General features: G+C 38.9%; 2 long non-coding RNA genes across 2 annotated transcripts in view; both read right to left on the bottom strand.

The window, feature by feature from the left end:
* Positions 1–21,204, bottom strand: part of LOC138992060 (uncharacterized) — a 283,325-nt gene that overhangs the window by 188,106 nt on the left and 74,015 nt on the right. The gene's annotated exons all lie outside the window — the stretch shown is intronic.
* Positions 1–21,204, bottom strand: part of LOC138990187 (uncharacterized) — a 28,973-nt gene that overhangs the window by 2,279 nt on the left and 5,490 nt on the right. Inside the window, exon 2 of the long non-coding RNA XR_011466297.1 lies at positions 651–871. This is a non-coding gene — a long non-coding RNA (uncharacterized lncRNA). The remainder of the gene's footprint in view (positions 1–650; positions 872–21,204) is intronic.

Here is a 21,204-nt window from a genome sequence, read left to right as displayed (position 1 = left end):
ATAGGAATGTGCCTTTAAGGATGTAATTTCAGGCAGTATATGGGGAAGGAAGGCAAGGAAAATAATATTATGTGGAGGAAATATCTCATTGTTTCCCAAATCACACCAGCTGAAGGGCCATTCATTTCATCTGAAGCATCCATGCTGGCAAACAAACTACTTCTCTTTCAGAAAAAGGTGCAAATCAATGTACAGGTAAACAGACAAATGTCTGATCCACTCCATGGTAGAACTCAGTGTGTAAAGGTGAGTAACCTTTGTGGTAAACCATCCAAAAAATTCATATTGTCATTAGTATACCTCTGACCTTGTTTGCTTCCGTGCTAACACTAGAAATGCTGAGACCAGAATGGCATGTGTAAAGATGCTTTTCTGGTTCTATTTACCAAGGGAGGGGTTAAGTCAAAGGACTGTTCTTGGCTAAGCTTGCAGAGAGCTGAGAAATATCTGCACAGAGGACTGGGGACACATTTGTCACACTGGCCAAGGGAAAGCATTTCATAGAAATAAGCAACAACAGTAAATTTATATGTTATATATATTATATAATGACTGCTACATATGTGTGTGTGTGTGTATCAGTGACTGATTTCTATAGTTTAAAAAATCATTAGTGAGAACTGACATCCAAATTTAGAGAAAGTACTCACCATTTGCAATACAAAATTTTGAAAATCAGTGTTCCTCGTTGAAGAGGAAAGATGAGTTTTGAGTACATCTCAGTCCTTTCAATGAAGACTGATTGCCCTTTTGGTTGTAGGAGTGAAGAATGAGAGGCAACTCCTGTTCTTCTGGATGGCCATACTGAATTCAGACATTGGATTTTATGGCTTCCCAGGACAGATCTTTAGACACAACATGTTATAGTCTTCTAAGAAGAGCAGAGAAAGAGATATTTTGAGAAACCATTGCTATATCTTCTCTTTCAATCATTCAAACATTTCATCATTTGAACATTATTTAACAAATTGATGTTTTCAGATAATACCTTTGTCATTTCAACAATCTTGTAGTTTAATTTAACATTTCATCATTTGAACGTTATTTAACAAATTGATGTTTTCAGATAATACCTTTGTCATTTCAACAATCTTATAGTTTAATTTAACATCTATGTACATTTGACACTCTGCCATTAGTTGAGAATGTTGTCAGTTCACAAGGGACAGGTGATTGCTGATCACTTGCATTCTTTTGGCATTCATAAGATGTGGCCATATTTCATCCTAAATGGAGTACAAAGCTTGAGACCTTGAAGGACCAGAGTGGTCCATCAAGTCATTTGGTGCCTATGTTCTCCTTTCCTAGAGATCAGACTGACTAGCTTCTTCCTTCTTTCCATCCTTCCTTTCTCATTTTAGTCTGTGTCTGGCATAGGGTTCCATGATCATGTAACAGACAAAGTCCTTGCTTTATAATCACTTATTGCTAGAGCTTCTAATCCAGTCTGAGGATTCAGTTAAAAGAGTTCAATCTTTCTCCCCAGTCCCATGTGTCTAGATCCTACCCTGCCTTCACTGTCCTCTCAAATGAAACTATCAGCCAGAGGCTTCCCTTTACCGCCTGAGTCCTCTTCCTCTGAATGACCAGAGTCACTAGTTATATTATTCATAAACTATCCCCTACTTTGTGTCTTGTTTTACAATTTTTAATCTCATCTCCCATACAAGACAGCAATCACTTTGGGGGACAAGATTCATCCTCATAATACCTATCATATTGCTTTCTGTATAGTAGGTGTTTCAAATACACCTGCTAAATGGTTGCATACATCTAAAAGCTAAATACAGAAAGAAAGGTAAGAAAGAGAAGTCACTCAGTCATGTCCAGTTCTTTGTGACCCCATGGACTGTAGCCCACCAGGCTCCTCCATCCATGGAATTTTCAAGGCAAGAGTATGGAGTAGATTGCCATTTCCTTCTCCAGGGCATCTTCCTGACCAGGGGTCGAACCTGAGTCTCCTACATTATAGGCAGATGCTTTACCATCCGAAGCACCAGGGAAGCACAGTGCAAATACAGAAAAGCAACACATAATTTTTTTTTGATAGACTACATCTTTAGTCCAAAAACTTGCTCATTTTTAAGAGTCCTTGAATGAAAAGTACCAGGTGAGAAAGATCTCTTACAATGGGTGTGTAGTGATTTCAATGTCAACAAATTTCTAGCACTTTGAATTCACTTTCTGGAATCTGGTCAATTCTGAATCTCTGAGCCCCTGAACAGGGAAGGAGGGGTATATAATTAAAACTGGGAGTGTTCAGGTTAGTGTTAAATGCATTCTGCTAAAAATCCATATTTACTAAGGATTGTTTCTTGAGACAAGATGAGAATAATGTTCAATTGGAAGTTCTGTAAAGGCACTCACTCCTAACAGAATATGAATTATCCCTTCATTTCACAGAGAATAATGTTTCAGTTAAAGGATCAAACTTAGTATTATGCTTCACCAGCTAAACCTTAAGCCCCTTTCATTAAAGACAAATCTACACAGTATTATCCTGCTGTGGTTAAAGATTTAGCTAATCCAGAAATGAGAAGCACATTGTATTCTGTTGCATAGTTAACTCTGGTGAATCAGGCTGAAATTTAGTGTTTATGCTTCATGAACTCTGGTGCCTTGTTGCCTGGATTCACATCCTGCTCTCTGGTCTTCTCCTTTTGTAAACTTTGTAATCTAGTTAGCCTCTGTCTCAACTTCCTCATGTTTGAAACGGAGGTAATAATTGCCAGTTGACCTGTGGTGAAGATTAAGTGAGTTTATGTAGCTAAAACTCCTGGAACAATGCCTTGAACATAGTAAACCCTAGGTGAGTTATTGTTAAGGGTATAAGGATAGACACTAAGGACTTCTCTTTGAATCTAAAGAATGATTCAAATGAAAGTGAATCTCATCTTAAGGTAAGTGGCTCCTTTTTTCCTGACATTTGAACAAGTTCAGTGCAGCTCAGTTCAGTCGCTCAGCCGTGTCTGACTCTTTGCGACCCCACAGACCACAGCACGTCAGGCTTCCCTGTCCATCATCAACTCCTGGAGCTTGCTCAAACTCATGTCCATTGAATCAATGATGCCATCCAACCATCTCATCCTCTGGCGTCTCCTTTTCCTCCTGCCTTCAATGTTTCTCAGCATCAGAGTCTTTTCCAATGAGTCAGCTCTTTGCATCAGGTGGACAAAGTACTGGAGCTTCAGCTTTAGCATCAGTCCTTCCAGTGAATATTCAGGACTGATTTCCTTTAGGATTGACTTGTTGGATCTCCTTGCAGTCCAAGGGACTCTCAAGAGTCTTCTCCAACACCACAGTTCAAAAGCATCAGTTCTTCAGCACTCAGCTTTCTTTATGGTCCAACTCTCACATCCATACATGACATCTGAACAAAGCTACCCCTAAAGCTTGAAAGTTACTTCAGCCAATGGAATAACTGGTATCTCTCACTACTTCCTTCTTTCTGTGCCATCTATGTTCAGCTGTGTTCCCCTCAGAGTCAAATTTCAGAGGGAGCCAAGACACAGCATCATATAACTGACTATAATTTCATATAACATATCGCCTCCCTGATGTCCTGTGATTCCCATTCACAGGTGAAAAGTAAAATAGTAGCTATTTCTCAATCAGTAATACCCACATGGCCTAAGTGGAGTGAGCAGGATCTTTTAATCACGCACTGCATGTGTTCGGCATATAAAGAGAACCAAATTAATGGTGATATTAACTAACTTCAAAAAGATTAAATAAAAGAAAGAGATTTAGTCCAAGAGTTGGAAATAGAGGTAACACATGGCAATTGAGGTGTCTCTCTTATCTCATTAAGCACAGGAGATAAAGAGGGCCTCTGATTTGAGGGGTGGGGCAACTAGTTTCCAGCGATTCCTGCCAGTGTTTCTGAATTGCTTGGCATGCATCTATAAAATGCCGATTCCTAAGCAGTGGGTGTCGATCACCCAAGCAAATGGGATTCTGGGGGTGGGACCTAGCACCTCTGTTTCTAACATGTTCCCCCCAGGTGATTCTAAGGCCCCCAGCTCTTCTTCTGCCAGCTCATTTCTCAGAGTAGTGTACAGGACACAAGGTATTGGCTGCAGATATTTGGGATAAGAGGTGGTCCTAGAGATTATCTAGGATGTTTCCCCTTCAAACACAGGACAAGGAGGTTCCTAGAAGGCCTGGCCCAGGGTTGCTCACTTATGTTAGCACTTCTGAGGTGTTCTAAGAGCTAAGGAGTTGCTCACCCACAAAATGTACTTAGACTGCAAAGTATCTGTTTTGCTAACACACACAGCATTTCTAAAAATATCAAGGCAAGACAATAATAACGTTCTATCTTAAAAGACTACCATTGCTACATATACATCTACACAATTCAGAACTCCTATAACTAGTATATCGTGGGAGTTTTCCAATTAGCTTTCTTTTCTTCTTTAAAATCAACATTATTTTATTCTTTCTCTTGGTTTCTTACATTTCAGGAAGAGCTCAATTGGGTAGTTTAGGATAAAGGCCTGTTTTTTAAAAAATGTCTTTATTCACACATCATAAAATTCATTCATTTAAAGTGTACAATTCAATAGATTTTAGTGTATCCACAAAGTTGTGCAAGAATCACTACACTCTAAGTTTACAATATTTTCATTGTCTCAAAAGGGAACTCTATATCTGTTGAGTCACAGCCCATTCTTCCCAACCTTTCCCACAGCCTCAACCCTACCTACCATGCACTACTGTGTCCTAGGAAGACACAAATCTACTTCTTGTTTTTATAGGTTTGCTTATTTGGGGCATGTTAAATAAACCAATGGAGAAGGAAACGGCAGCCCACTCCAACATTCTTGCCTGAAGAATCCCATGGACAGAGGAGCCTGGCAGGCTACAGTCCATGGAGTCGCAAACAGTCAGACATGACTGAAAGACTAACACTACACTACACATATAAATAAAATCATACAATAAGTGGTCTTTTGTTACTGGCTTCTTTCATTGAATGAAATGTTTTTAAGGTTTATAAGTGTTGTCAGATCAGATCAGATCAGTCGCTCAGTCGTGTCCGACTCTTTGCGACCCCATGAATCGCAGCACGCCAGGCCTCCCTGTCCATCACCAACTTCCGGAGTTCACTCAGACTCACGTCCATCAAGTCAGTGATGCCATCCAGCCATCTCATCCTCTGTCGTCCCCTTTCTCCTCCTGCCCCCAATCCGTCCCAGTCATCAGTTCAAAAGCATCAATTCTTCGGTGCTCAGCCTTCTTCACAGTCCAACTCTCACATCCATACATGACCACAGGAAAAACCATAGCCTTGACTAGACGAACCTTTGTTGGCAAAGTAATGTCTCTCCTTTTGAATATGCTATCTAGGTTGGTCATAACTTTCCTTCCAAGGAGTAAGCGTCTTTTAATTTCATGGCTGCAATCACCATCTGCAGTAATTTTGGAGCCCAGAAAAATAAAGTCTGACACTGTTTCCACTGTTTGCCCATCCATTTCCCATGAAGTGATGGGACCGGATGCCATGATCTTCGTTTTCTGAATGTTGAGCTTTAAGCCAACTTTTTCACTCTCCACTTTCACTTTCATCAAGAGGCTTTTGAGTTCCTCTCCACTTTCTGCCATAAGGGTGGTGTCATCTGCATATCTGAGGTTATTGATATATCTCCTGGCAATCTTGATTCCAGCTTGTGTTTCTTCCAGTCCAGCGTTTCTCATGATGTACTCTGCATATAAGTTAAATAAGCAGGGTGACAATATACAGTCTTGACATACTCCTTTTCCTATTTGGAACCAGTCTGTTGTTCCATGTCCAGTTCTAACTGTTGCTTCCTGACCTGCATACAAATTTCTCAAGAGGCAGGTCAGGTGGTCTGGTATTCCCATCTCTTTCAGAATTTTCCACAGTTTATTGTGATCCACACAGTCAAAGGCTTTGGCATAGTCAATAAAGCAGAAATAGATGTTTTTCTGGAACTCTCTTGCTTTTTCAGTGATCCAGCGAATGTTGGCAATTTGATCTCTGGTTCCTCTGCCTTTTCTAAAACCAGCTTGAACATCAGGAAGTTCACGGTTCACATACTAAGTGTTGTAGCGTGTATCAATAATTCATTTCTATTGCTGAATAATATTCCATTGTAGAGATATACCACATTTTGTTTATTTGGCCAACATTTGATAAACATTTGGGTTGTTTCCACCTTTGGGTGATTTTAAATAATGCTTCTGTAAACATTCAAGTACAAGCATTTATTTAAATACCTGTTTTCAATTCTCTGGGCTATATAACTAAGTGTATAATTGCCAAGTCATATGGCAACTGTATGCTTAACATATAGAAGAACTACCAACCTGTTTTCTAAAGGATTGCACTTCACATTGCCAAGTATGAGGGTTTCAATCACTCTGCATTTTCACCAACAGTTATTATTGTCTGTCTTCTTTATTATACCCAACTGTACTGTTTTGCTAGGGCTGCTATAACAAAGTGCTTGTTTCACCATTCTGGAAGTTAGAAGGCCAAGATCAAGGTGTGTGCAGGACCATGTTCCCTTTCAAGATCTTAGAATATTTCTTTAGCTTCTGAAAATTTCTTGGCTTATGACAGCAAAACTCCAGTCTTCACATGGTGCTCTTCCTGTGTGCAGTCTGTGTCCAAACTTCCCCTTTTTGTAAGGAAATTAGCTATATTGGATTAGGGGGCCCATCTTATTCTAGATGACCTTATCTTAACTAATTACATCTACCATGACTATTTCCAAATAAGGTCACAGTCTGGAGTTAGGACTTTAACATATGAATTTGGGGAGATACAATTCAACCTATGACACCATACTAGTGTGTCTAAAGGGTATTTCATTGTGGTTTTGATTTGCATTTCCTATGACTAATAATATTGAGCACGTTTTCATGTGCTTATTGACCATTTGTATATCTTCACAGGAAAAATGTTTATTCAAGTCCTTTGTTCTTTTTTAAATTAGATTATCTGTCTTATTGAGTTTCAAAACTTTTTATGTATTCTGGATACAATCTTTATCAAGTATATGATTTGTAAATATCTTCTCCCATTCTGTGGGCTATCTTTTCACTTAGTTGATAGTATCTTTTCATATACAAAGGATTTTAGTTTTGATGAAATACACCTTATCTATTTTATGTTTTGTTACTTGTGCTTTTGGAGTCATATTTAAGAAATTATTGCCAAATTCAAAGTCACTAACGTTTACTCCTGTGTTTTTTCTAAGAGTTTTATAGTTTTAGCACTTAATTTTAGTTTACTGGTCCAATTTGAGTTAATTTTTATATAATTTGAGGTAGGAGTCCAACTTCTTTCTTTTATTTGTGGATATCCAATTGTCCCAATACCATTTGTTGAAAAGATTATTCTTTCCATGTTGAATTGTCTTGACATGCTTGTCAAAGATAAAGTGACCATAATTAAAGATTTAATTTATGGATTCTCACTTGTATTCCAATGATCTGTATTTCTAACTTAATGCCACACTGTCTTGATTACTGCAGCTCTGTATAATGTCCTCTTAACTCTGCCCTTCCTTCTCAAAATTTCTTCGGTTATTCTGAAGAATAATTCTCTTGAATTTCCATAAGAATTTGAGTCAACCTGTCAATTTCTACACAAAACCTAGTTTAAGTTTTGATAGGGGTTGCATTGAATCTGTAGATAGTTTGGAGAGTAGTGCAATTTTAATAATAATAAATTTTATAACCCATGAAAATGAGATGTGTATGTTTATTTAGATATTCTTTAATTTCTTTCAACAATGTTTGGTAGTTTTCAATGTACAAGTACTTAATTTAGTTAAATTTTTACCTATTTTATTGTTATGGATGTTTTTGTACGTGGAATTGTTTTCTTAATTTCATTTCTGATTGTTTATTGCTACCATATAAAATACAATTGATTTTTTAATATTAATCTGGTATCCTTCAACTCTACTAAACTTGTCTATTAAGTCTAGCATTCTTTCAGTGGATTCCTTGCCTGTAGTATAATTGGGTGGAGGGGAGTGGGGGAAGAACTATATATAGTCCTTGCCCCTAGTTGCTGGCCTAGAGCTCAAAAATGCTTGGAATTTCCTGAGTGATAGAGTTATTTTGTTTTTTATAACCATAACTGAGTCTTTCATAATAAGGTGACTCGTGGCAGATCCTTGGATAGTTTCAAGGAAGGAGCTGACCACACAATGATCAGAGGGCTAGAACTTGCAGCCATACCTCCTAACCTCTGGGGAGGGGAAGGGGAGGCTAGAGATTGAGTTCAATCATGTGACCAGTGATTTAATCAGCTGTGCCTACATAATGAGACCTTGATAAAAATTCTCGAACAAGATTTGGAGAACTTTTGGATTCATGAACACATGATGTGCTGGGCATGGTTTGCTCCTGGGGAGAGCATGGAAGCTCTGCATCTCCACTTCCATACTTCGTCCTAGGCATCTTTTCCATGTATCTGTTCCTGAGTTTATTTAAAACTTTATTTAAAAAAATATGATTGTAAGTATCGTGTTTTCTGAGTTATGTGAATTGTTATAGCAAGTTACCAAATCTGAAGGGGTCCATGGTAACTCCCAAAATTTTAGTCAGCTGGGTAGAGGTATGACTAGTCAGGGTACCCCACTTGAAGCTAGTATCTACAGTGGGAGCAGTCTCATGGGAGTGAACTGTTAACTTCTGGGATCGGGGTGGTTAGTGTCAGAATTGAATTTAATTGCTGGACACTCAGTTTATATCTGGAGAAGGCAATGGCACCCTACTCCAGTACTCTTGCCTGGGAAATCCCATGGATGGAGCCTGGAAGGTTGCAGTCTATGGGGTCACTGAGGGTCGGACATGACTGAGTGACTTCACTTTCACTTTTCACTTTCATGCATTGGAGAAGGAAATGGCAACCCACTCCAGTGTTCTTGCCTGGAGAATCCCAGGGATGGGGAAGCCTGGTGGGCTGCCGTCTATGGGGTCACACAGAGTCGAACACGACTAAAGTGACTTAGCAATAGCAGTTTATATCAGGAAATTGTTCTTGGAAGAATATACCTATTAAGCTTGTTAATTCTAACAGTCTCTTAATAGATTCCATAGGATTTTTTAAATCTAAAATCATGTGATATGCAAATATAAATAGTTTTACTTCTTCTTTTCAAATGTGGATGTCTTTTCTCTTTCTTGCCTAATTGCTTTGTCTAGAACCTCCAGTACAATGATGAATGCAAGTGGCAGGAGAAGACAACTTTGTCTTTTTCCTAAGTTTAGTACAGCTAAATGTACTAGTAGATGCCTTTTATCAGGTTGAGGAAGTTCCCTTCTAAGACAAGTTTATTGAATGTTTTATCATTAAAAGATGTTGATTTTGTCAAATGCTTTTTCAGCATGAGGTGACTGTTTGATTTTTGCCCTTTGCTCTGTTGCTATTACATTATACTAATATGCAAATGTTAAGCCAACCATTCCTGGAATAAATCTCACTTTGTCATGGAGTGAAATCCTTTTTATGAATTTGCTGGCATTTTGTTGAGGATTTTTGTATTTATATTCATAAGGCATATTGATATGTAGCTTTCTTTTGTGAAATATCTTCATCTGGGCTTGGTATCAGGTTAATACTGGCCTCATAGGAGACAAGCTCCTTCATCTTCTTTTTTGGGGGAAGAGTCATGAGGCATTATCATTATTTTTTCTTTAAATGTTTGATAGAATTCACCAGAGAAGCTATCTAGTCCTAGACTTTGTGAGAATTTTTTTTGATAACTAATGAAATTTATTGTTATAGATCTATTCAGATCTTTACTTTTTATTTGAGTCAATTTGAGTAATCTGTATCTTTCTAGGAAATTGCCCATTACATCTAAGTTATCTATTTTGTTGGCATACACTTTTTAATATTTTTATTTTCATTCTACTCAAAGTATTTTCTAACTACTCTTTCTACTTTGACCCACTGGTTATTTAAAATAGTGTTGTTTACTTTCTACATATTTGTGAACTTTCCAAATTTCCTTGTTATTGATCTCTAATTTCATTCCATTTGGTTGGAGACCATATTTTCTATAATTTCAATCCTTTAAAACTTATTGAGCCTTGTTTAATGACCTAGCATATAGTCTATCCTGAAAAATGTTCCATGTGCACTTGAGGAAAACAATATTCTGCTCTTGTTGGATGGATGTTCTATAGATTCACTCACATTCATATCTGTATGCTTATATTTTATGTCAGATATGTTTAAACTTACATTTGCCATTTTGCTTTTTATTTTCTATATTTCTCATGCCTTTCTGTTTCTTTATCCTTACTGTCTTCTTTCGTATAAGGAGATATTTTTAAAATGTAACGTTTTAACTCCTTAATTAATGTTCAAGCTGGTTTTAGAAAAGTCAGAGGAACCAGAGATCAAATTGCCAACATCTGCTGGATCATCGAAAAAGCACGAGAGTTCCAGAATAACATCTATTTCTTCTTATTGACTATGCCAAAGCCTTTGACTGTGTGAATCACAATAAACTGTGGAAAATTCTGAAAGTGATGGGAATACCAGACCACCTGACCTGCCTCTTGAGAAACCTATATACAGGTCAGAAAGCAGCAGTTAAAACTGGACATGGAACAACAGACTGGTTCCAAATAGGAAAAGGAGTACATCAAGGCAGTATATTGTCACCATGTTTATTTAACTTATATGCAGGGTACATCATAAGAAACACTGGGCTGGATGAAGCACAAGCTGGAATCAAGATTGCTGGGAGAAATATCAATAACCTCAGATATACAGATGACACAACCCTATGGCAGAAAGTGAAGGAGAACTAAAGAGCCTCTTGATGAAAGTGAAAGAGGAGAGTGAAAAAGTTGACTTAAAACTCAACATTCAGAAAATGAATATCATGGCGTCTGGTCCCATCACTTCATGGCAGGTAGATGGGGAAACAGTGGAAACAGTGGCTGACTTTATTTTTCTGGGCTCCAAAATCACTGCAGATGATGACTGCAGCCATGAAATTAAAAGATGCTTGCTCCTTGGAAGAAAAGTTATGACCACCTTAGACAGCATATTAAAAAGTAGAGACATTACTTTGCCAACAAAGGTCCATCTAATCAAAGCTATGGGTTTTCCAGTAGTCATGTATGGATATGAGAGTTGGACTATAAAGAAAGCTAAGTGTCGAAGAATTGATGGTTTTGAACTGTGGTGTTGGAGAAGACTCTTGAGAGTCCCTTGGACAGCAAGGAGATCCATCCAGTCCATCCTTAAGGAAATCAGTCCTGAATATTCATTGGAAGGACTGATACTGAAGCTGAAACTCCGATACTTTGGCCACCTGATGCGAAGAACTGACTCCTTAGAAAAGACCCTGGTGCTGCTGGGAAAGATTGAAGGTGGGAGGAGAAGGGGACAACAGAGGATTAGATGATTGGATGGCATCACCGACTCAATGGACATGAGTTTGAGTAAGCTCTGTGAGTTGGTGATAGACAGGGAGACTTGCTGTGCTGCAGTCCATGGCGTCACAAAGAGTCGGACAGGACTGAACAACTGAACTGAACTCAACTCAACTTTCTCTGGAAATTTCACTCCCTAATTTTGATTTTAAACTTTTATAACCTCCATTGGCAGTTTCTCATATACCCCTCTGACAACATTAACTATAGATCATATAAAATAACATCATCAGGCAAAGAAAAGCAAACTTCACATTTGGGGAAGAGGGGTGCTCGCTGAGGTCTGGAGTGAGTCATGTCTCCAGGGATGAGTCAGGCTCCATAAGGAAGAATCCAGCTGCAAATGAGTAAATAACTATCTGCCAAGTAAAGCAGGATACACAGAGTACAGTGCAAAGCATCAAGAGGTAACCCAAGGTAGGGTTCAGCATCATAGTAGTCCCAAGAAGTACATGTGTGGATCTAAGAATAAGTAATTTGTAAAAGTCCAGAAAGGAAAACACTATTATGTAGCAGCAGTACCCTTGGGAACAAGGAGGAAATATTCCACTTTTAAAAAAGTGTAAAGTAAGGCACTTTGTGCTGGGAAAAAGGCAGAAGCCCAGTTTTTGTAAGGTAAGAACCAGCAAAGTTAGCATGCCCTGAGTTAGAAGTCATTACAGTTCTCCCGTCTAAGTTTATATTACTCCCAAAGTCATGATAGGGGCTGAGTACCTGGCTGCACATTAAAATCATCTGTGGCGCTTTAAAAAAATCCCAATCACAAGGCAACTGCTTCAGAACCTCTAGAGTAGGGCTCGGAATGAGTAGTTTTTAGAGCACTCCATGTGACTCCAACTCACAGCCAACTTAAGAACCACCACTATGATATGTAGGTTGGGGAGAGGGCTCAGCTACAAAGGAGGGTTACAGAGGCAGAAAGACAGAAAGATTGTATGTAGCTTCTTTCTTTTTGAAAAGCTCACCGAAGGATTCTCCTCCAAACTTCTAGTCTTAGATTAATAAATTTCTGTATATATGTGCTGGCCTTCTAAATTGATTATGCTACTTGTTACTTACACAGCATACTCCTTATCTTGAACATCTTTCCATTAATAAATAATCTGTAATATCTAACACTGTATTTTCATTTTGAATAAATGTGTCTTTAGTAAGTACACATTTTACTGACATATCTATTTATAGATATCCAGTGGGGATACCAGCAGAAGTTCAGGCATATGTGCACATGCCTTTTAAATTGGTGAGGACAGTTGAGAGAGAAGTCTGTTCAGTGGGAGTAAGAGCTTCATGGAGAAAGCCTACCCTCAAGGATATTATGGGGGAAAGTTTAGATATTAAATATTGACATTATATGTTATTATTTGATGTATAAATTCCCCTTAAAAATAAACTAAAAATGAAGACCACAATGTAAATTCCAGATTACATGGACAGGCAAATTACAGAAGAATTAACAATACGGAATGTTCATTAAAACTTTAAAAATTTTCCGATTAAAACAAGAAGGCACAATAATTTGTTTAAGTCTCTCAGACTGACTGGCAAAGATGAAAAAGATTGGTAATATGGGTACCATCTAGTGAAGATGAGAGAAAATAGCTAGCTTATTTACAGCTGACAGAAGGTCACAGACCCTTCAACCTCTCCTCCAACTGGTACAAAATCTGTAGAAATCATTCTCTCCTATATCCATCAAAATTGTTCATTTACAACAGCACTGCTTAGAGTCAGGCAACTACAAACAACATGGAAGTCCATTAAAAGGCATCTGGCTAAATAAGGTATGGTACATTCAACAACAGAATCCTACATGACCACATGAAAAATAATAAGCAGGGGCTTCCCTGGTGGCTCAGTGGTAAAGAATCTGCCTGCCAGTGCAGGTGCACAAGTTTGATCCCTGATTTGGGAATATCTCACATGATGTGGAGCAACTAAGCCCATGAGCCACAACTACTGAGCCTGTACTCTAGAACCCGGCAGCTGCAACTGCTGAAACCCACACACACTAAAGCCTATGCTCTGCAACCAGAGAAGCCTCTGCAACGAGAAGCCTGTGCACTGGAACTATAGAATAGCCCGCACTTGCTGCAACTAGAGAAAGCCTGCATGCAACAACAATGTATACCTGTGGTGGATTCATTTTGATATTTGGCAAAACTAATACAATTATGTAAAGTTTAAAAATAAAATTAAATTAAAAAAAAAAGACCAAGCAGAGCCAAAAATAAAATAAATAAAATTTTTTTTAAAGTCTACTATTTAGTGGATTTTAGTGTATTCACAGTGTTGTGCAACTATCACCACTAATTACAGGATACTTCCACCATTCCCCAAACAAAAACCATATCTCTCTCAATATCTTCCTAATCCTTTGGTAAAACTAACCTAATTTCTCTTTCTATTAATTTGCTTGTTCTGGACATTTCACATAAATGGAATCATGTAATATGAGGTCTTTCCTGTTTTTTGTATCTGTCTTCTTTCACATAGCCTAATGTATTCAAGGTTCATTTTTGTTGTGACATGTATCAGTAAATTGCTTCCCAGGTGGCTCAGTGGTAAAAAAATCTGCCTGCCAATGCAGGAAACACAAGAGACTCGGGTTCAATCCCTAGGTCAGAAAGATCCCCTGTAAGAAGAAATAGCAACCCACTCCAGTATTCTTGCCTGGAAAATACCATGAACCGAGGAGCCTGGTGGGCTACAGTCTATAGGGTCACAAAGAGTCGGACACAACAGTGACTAAGCAAGCATAATAAGTACATTATTACTTTTTATGTTGAATAATATTCCATGGTACCAAACTATGCTTATCCATTCTTCAGCTGATGGACATTTGAGTTACTTTCTGGCTATTATGAATAAGGCTGATATGACAATTCCTATACATATTTTTGGAGAAGGCAATGGCACCCCACTCCAGTACTCTTGCCTGGAAAATCCCATGGACAGAGGAGCCTGGAAGGCTGCAGTCAGACACGACTGAGCGACTTCACTTTCACTTTTCACTTTCACGCATTGGAGAAGGAAATGGCAACCCACTTCAGTGTTCTTGCCTGGAGAATCCCAGGGACTGGGGAGCCTGGTAGGCTGCCATCTCTGGGGTTGCACAGAGTCGGACATAACTGAAGTGACTTAGCAGCAGCAGCAGCATACATATTTTTATGTGAACATAGATTTTCAAGTCTTTTGGTTACATACCTAGGAATGGAATTGCTGCGTCATTCGGTAGCTCTATCATTAATTTTTGAGGAACTGCCAAAAAGTTTTCCAAAGTAGCTGCACTATTTTATTTATTTTTCCCCTCCGCAATATATGGCTTCTCCGGTGGCTTAATGGTAAAGAAACTGCCAGCAATGCAGAAGATGTGGCAGAAGCTGCCAGCTCGACCCTGAGTCAGGAAGATCCCGCAGAGAAGGAAATGGCAACCCACTCCAGTATTCTTTCCTGGGAAATCCCATGGACAGAGGAGTTTGGTGGGCTATAGTCCACGGGGTTGCAAAAGAGCTGGACAGGACTGAGTGACTAAAAAACAACAACAGCAACGTACAGTGTTCCAATTTTTCTACATCATCACTGACACCTATTTTCCATTTTTATAAAAATCCCATTCACCCTAGTGAGTGTGAAGTGAAAATGAAGACGCTCAGTCATTTCCAACTCTTTGCAACCCCATGAACTGTAGCCTACTACACTCCTCTATCCATGGGATTTCCCAGGCAAGAGTACTGGAGTGGGTTGCCATTTCCTTCTTTGCAGGATCTTCCCGACCCAGGGATCGAACCTGGGTCTCCCATATTGTAGGCAGAGGCTTTACCGTCTGAGCCACCAGGGAAGGTTTGAAGTACCTCACTGTGATTTTGATTTACATTTTCCTAATAACTAATGATGTTGAGTATATTTTCAGGGGCTTATTGGCCATTTGTATATCTTCTTTAAAGAAATGTCTATTAGAATCCTTCGCTCACTTTAAAATCAGGTTGTTTCTTTGTATGTTCTGGATACCATACCCTTATCAGATATATGATTTGCAAAATTTTCCCTCACTCTGTATGTTATGTTTTTACTTTCTTGATAATGATTTTTAATACAAAAATATTTTATTCTGATGAATTTTTTTTATTTTTTGCTTGAGCTTCTTGTGCTTTTGCTATCATAGTTAAGAAACCATTGCCTAATCTAACATCACAAAGATTTACATCTCTGCTTCATTCTAAAGGTTTTATAGTTTTAAGTGTTTATATTTAGGTCTTTGGTCCACTTTGAGTTAATTTTTGTATGTGGTATGAGGAATCCAAACTCATTCTTTCATATGTGGATATCTGGTTGTCTCAGCAACATTTGTTGGACTTCATGTATTTCAATTAGATATTTTTGCCTAGATTGCATCATAGATGATGTTAGGTACTCTATATTAAAATCCCATCAGAAGATAATTTCTGGGTGAACTGTTATTAGAGAGGTGAAACTTTCATTTTAGTGTGATAACTACCATATCCCTCCCTTGTACACTGACATTTTCCTTTGTGACTAGAAAATAATCTGTATGGCATGATAGGAATGTCTAGTTACCCATCAACTATTCTCAAAATGGTTTTAGCAAATAGTTTTACTATTTGTCATCATCATGTAGTCATCTGTTGCCTAGTCTATAAAAAGAAGGGACTAGACAAGATCATCTTAACTTTCATTTGTGACATTAATTTATTCTCTTAGTCTAATGTTGACTTTATATGAATCTAGCCATATCTTGTTTTCTCCTGTAGTAATAAAAGACTGTTACTTCAAATGACTAAGGCAGAAAGGGCATAACCCCTTGATGAATGATATTTTAAGTATTCATTCTATTATTTCTCCAACATTTGTTTCATCCTCTTATTTTTTTCATTGTGGCTGCTGAAAAGGCTGATATGCTAAGACCTTCAGTCAGAAAGCTTCACGTTTTAAGATGATGGCACTAAATGTTTCTAACACCAAATGCAACCTCTGGAGAAATGCGAAAAGCTGCTTTTTATATATTTCAGCATTGTGACTAATAGAGATTTGTCAGAATTTTCCTGAATCCTTGAGAATGTTTTGAGAGAAGAAATCTAGACAACACTAAAAAGAGACTAAATAGTTACTTATAAGAATATAGAGGACTCAGAACTAAGAAAATAGCCCTATTCTTTGCTGAATAAAAAAATTAAGACCAATGGGTAGAATTTAAGGGCAGCCAGATTTCAGGTCAATGCAAAAAAGCTCTCTCTAAAATCCAAGCTGTTCAGAATGGAGCAGACTGTTGCCTTGTGAGGCAGAGGGCATCCCCTCTTGGAAGGGTCCCAACAGAGGTTACTGTGCTAACATTTGGGAATTCTGTGGCTTGAGACTCATGTGCTGGGTCAGGAATGGAATAAATAAGACCTAAGATTCTTTCCAAGTTATGACCAACCTAGATAGCATATTAAAAAGCAGAGATATTACTTTGCCAACAAAGGTCGGTCTAGTCAAGGCTATGGTTTTTCCAGTGGTCGTGTATGGATGTGAGAGTTGGACTGTGAAGAAAGCTGAGCACCGAAGAATTGATGCTTTTGAACTGTGGTGTTGGAGAAAACTCTTGAGAGTCCCTTGGACTGCAAGGAGGTCCAACCAGTCCATCCTAAAGGAGATCAGTCCTGGGTGTTCATTGGAAGGACTGATGCTAAAGCTGAAACTTCAATACTTTGGCCACCTCATGCGAAGAGTTGATTCATTGGAAAAGACACTGATGCTGGGAGGGATTGGAGGCAGGAGAAGAAGGGGATGACAGAGGATGAGATGGCTGGATGGCATCACCGACTCTATGGATGTGAGTTTGAGTGAACTCTGGGAGTTGGTGATGGACAGGGAGGCCTGGCATGCTGCGATTCATGGGGTCGCAAAGAGTCAGACACGACTGAGCAACTGAACTGAAGATTCTTTCACACTTAGACACTTGGAAGTCATCTTCACCTTCTCCTATATCATTAAACTCTACCTATCATTCCATTTCCTCAACACCTCTCATACTTATCCATTCCTATTTTTAGTTCTACTAACACTAGGGCTAAAATCTCCTAACAGCCCTCTACATGACCTCCACGTTCACAGCATACTTTACTAGAGTGATTGCTCCTGCTTCTCCCTTTGTTGTGAATTCTATCATTTTTTCATCACTCAGCACAAACTCTCCTCCTCAGGGAAGTCTTCTCTTGCTCAGCCTAACAGAGTCCTTCACTACTTCCATTGAATGAAACAATACTTTGTATACATATTTCCACCTTGCATTTATCATTCTATAGTGCAATTTTGTCTCAGCTCTTTGGAAAGAGAGGGAGACATAATCTTCCTATGAATGTGGGAGGGTGTATTGTCATGCCTTTTCTGGTTCTTGCTTCAGTTAGAAATCACAACAGGATTGAACTTCATTTTGGTTACTGGTGCTTCAGCGATGGCCATAAAAAGGAAGAACTAAATCAAATTGTTAATAACTGACAAGGGCTTTTTTTTTTTTTTTTAAATGTGTCATTCTTTCCATCTATGCATTCTGCTAGAGCATTTCAGTGGCTTAATCAAAAATTGGAGTGAATATTAAATAAAGGAAACCATTTGCAAAGCTACCTCACACTTTGGGTTAAGGAGCCTGAGCTCCTTAAGAAATAGTTTAGCATTTCATATCTCATTAAACAGAACACACAGTACTTTAGATATTTTTCTTTCACTCTAATGATTTTGATAGCAGCTGTTGTTAATTGGGGAGGACTATATTTGTCAAAGCAGCTGATCATCTTATATTTTTTAAAAAACAGAATGTAACAGGAATTTGGAAATCTGCCCAGTATGCTTTTTGAGAAATGATGGTGATGGTTGACAACTCTTTTTATTGTGCCTCTTCCTGAAACCTGGAGAGGGCAATGGCACCCCACTCCAGTACTCTTGCCTGGAAAATCCCATGGACAGAAGAGCCTGGCCAGTCCATGGGGTCAGGAAGAGTCGGACACAACTGAGGGACTTCGCTTTCAATTTTCACCTTCAGGCATTGGAGAAGGAAATGGCAACCCATTCCAGTGTTCTTGCCTGGAGAATCCCAGGGATGGGGGAGCCTGGTGGGCTGCCGTCTGTGGGGTCGCACAGAGTCAGACACGACTGATGCGACTTAGCAGCAGCAGGAGCAGCTTCCTGAAACTCCCTCACAGGGGCATAACCTGCCCATTTACAAGGTAAATCTAAAGACAGATTGTTGTCTAATACTATAATGACACAGAAATGTACTCTCCCTGAACTACACTGAAGGAGAATCAAATAAGGGAGCCATAAATTATTAATAGCTGCTCTTATGAACCTGCTCTTCAAGAATGCAATACTGGTTGCTTTTAAGGGAGTCTGGAAATTCTTTCCTCTGTGTTAAGAGCAAAAGAAAAAAAATAATTTTAAAAAAAGGAAGCAAACAAGGAGAGAGGCAAGGGAAGAAAAATGAGGGCAGGAATACTTCAGCTTCCTACCATTAAGCAGTTCTGTATCTTTGAGATGTCAACATTTTGAAAAGAAAGCTTCTTGGAATATTTATTTTTTTCCCCCAAGATTTAGCCAAGGGCTTTTATTGGCAGTATATGCTCAGTTTTCCCCCATATATTTAAAAAATAATTATTTACATATTTCAACACTTTATTTTATCCCTCTGAGTGGCTCTGTGTTGGGACATCTAAAATAACTGTTTTAGCATTTGTTGTTCTTCTCTCCATGAAGGCAATTTCCAATTCTCTTTTTGCCTTTGCCTATATTCTTTTGAGGGCCCCTGATGGCTCAGACGTTAAAGAACTGGGTTCAATCCCTGGGTCAGGAAGATCCCCTAGAGAAGGGAATGGCTACCCACTTCAGTATTCTTGCCAGGAAAACTCCATGGACAGAGGAGCCTGGTGGGTTACAGTCCATGGAATCGCAAAGAGTCGGACATGACTGAGCAACTAACATACACACACATACATATTCTTTTGCTAATAAAAAACAGACCCAATAATAAGCTTTGATGAGGATGAGCCTCAGAAATAGCTTAGGATTCAGGTGTCAGCATACTATGGCCCACAAAACTAATCTAGCCTCCTGCCTGTTTTTAAAATAGTTTTATTGGAATACAGCCATGCCCACTCATTACATATTGTCTATGGCTTCTTCTTTGCTATAATGATGAAGTTTACAAAGATTGTATGACCCTAAAATTTTTATTATCTGATTTTTCACACAGAAAAAAAATGTTTTGTTTACTCCTAAGCCTTAGGTCACTGCTATTAAGAGTGTGGTTTACAGACTGTGATTGGTCTATATACTATTTGTTACCAATTTGCAGTAATATGAGGAGCCTATATGAACTATAAATAGAAACCAACGATGTCATAGGCACACTTTGAATTAAGCTGATGTTCTTTTTGCATCAAGACTTTCTTGATGAAGGGAGCAGTGTATATATTAACATTCTGAGGCAAGCTCTTTATTTCTCTGTGGATCAGCATTTTTTGTGACTTTCACTTAAGTGACAATAAAAATTTAACCAACTTTGAGGAGAGGGCATGTGTGTATGCTGTCGCTTCAGTCATGTCCAACTCTTTGTGACCCTATGGACTGTAGCCCATCAGGCTTCTCTGTCCATGGGGATTCTCCAGGCAAGAATACTGGAGTGGGTTGCCATGCCCTCTTCCATGGCATCTTCCTGACTCAGAGATCAAAGCTGTGTCTCCTGTGGCTCCTGCATTGCAGGCAGATTCTTTACCATTGAGCCTTGAGGAGAGTATTTACTATAAAATATTTCTAAGCTGTGTGACTCATAGAGATATGTAAAGCTATCAGTTAGTTTTTTCTATTTGAAAAACTTCCTCAAGGACATCCCTTGGAATATCCCCCAAGGACATCACCTTAGGGGTTAAGAGTCCACCAGTCAATGCAGGGAACATGGGTTTGAGTTCTGGTCCAGGAAGATCCCATGTGCCGCAGAGCAACTAAACATGTGTGCCACAACTTCTGAGCCTGCACTCTAGAGTCCACGAGTTGCAACTCCTGAGCCCATACACCAAAACTACTGAAGCCCATGTGCTCTAGAGCCTGTGCTGTACAAGAGAAGCCACCACAATGAGAAGCCCACACATACTAGCGACTAGCATTTGCTCACAGCAACTAGAGAAAGCCCACGTGCAGCAAGAAAAACTCAGCATAGCCAAAAATAAATAAATAAAATTAAAAACAAAAACTTCCCCAAAATGTCGTCACTTAAAACAGGTTGCAATTTGGCAATGTGGACAGGGCTTGACTTGAGGGTCACAGCTTTGACCAGGTTCAGCCAATTTTTCATTTGGGCTTGCTCATGTGTCTGTGGTCATTGGCAGGTCACCTAGGACTGGTTGGTCTAAGACAATTCAACTAGAATAGTCTTGCTCCACATGGTCTCTTAGGATGATCAGGCTATCGTTTGCAGAGTCCCAAGAGTAGGAAAGAGGAAGCTGAGGTCTCTCAAGGCCTAGGTTCAAAACTCACAAAATATCACTTCCATTACATTGTTGGCCAGTTACAAGAGCTGTCCACCTCATCTTGAGGATGGGGAAATAGACTCTACCTATTGATGTAGGAGCTGCAGAGTACTGTTGTTCACTGTATTTCCCACATATTTTTGCAATTAACTGACAAAGAGGACGGGAAAAAGAAGATTGCTCCTCTGTAGTCCATTCTTCTTTTCCAAACTTTGGTCAAATCTCACTCTTCTGGTGACTATTATAA

The sequence above is a fragment of the Bos mutus genome, chromosome 2, assembly GCF_027580195.1.
Source record: "Bos mutus isolate GX-2022 chromosome 2, NWIPB_WYAK_1.1, whole genome shotgun sequence".
Taxonomy (NCBI): domain Eukaryota; kingdom Metazoa; phylum Chordata; class Mammalia; order Artiodactyla; family Bovidae; genus Bos; species Bos mutus.
This window is presented reverse-complemented; position numbering and strand designations above follow the sequence as displayed.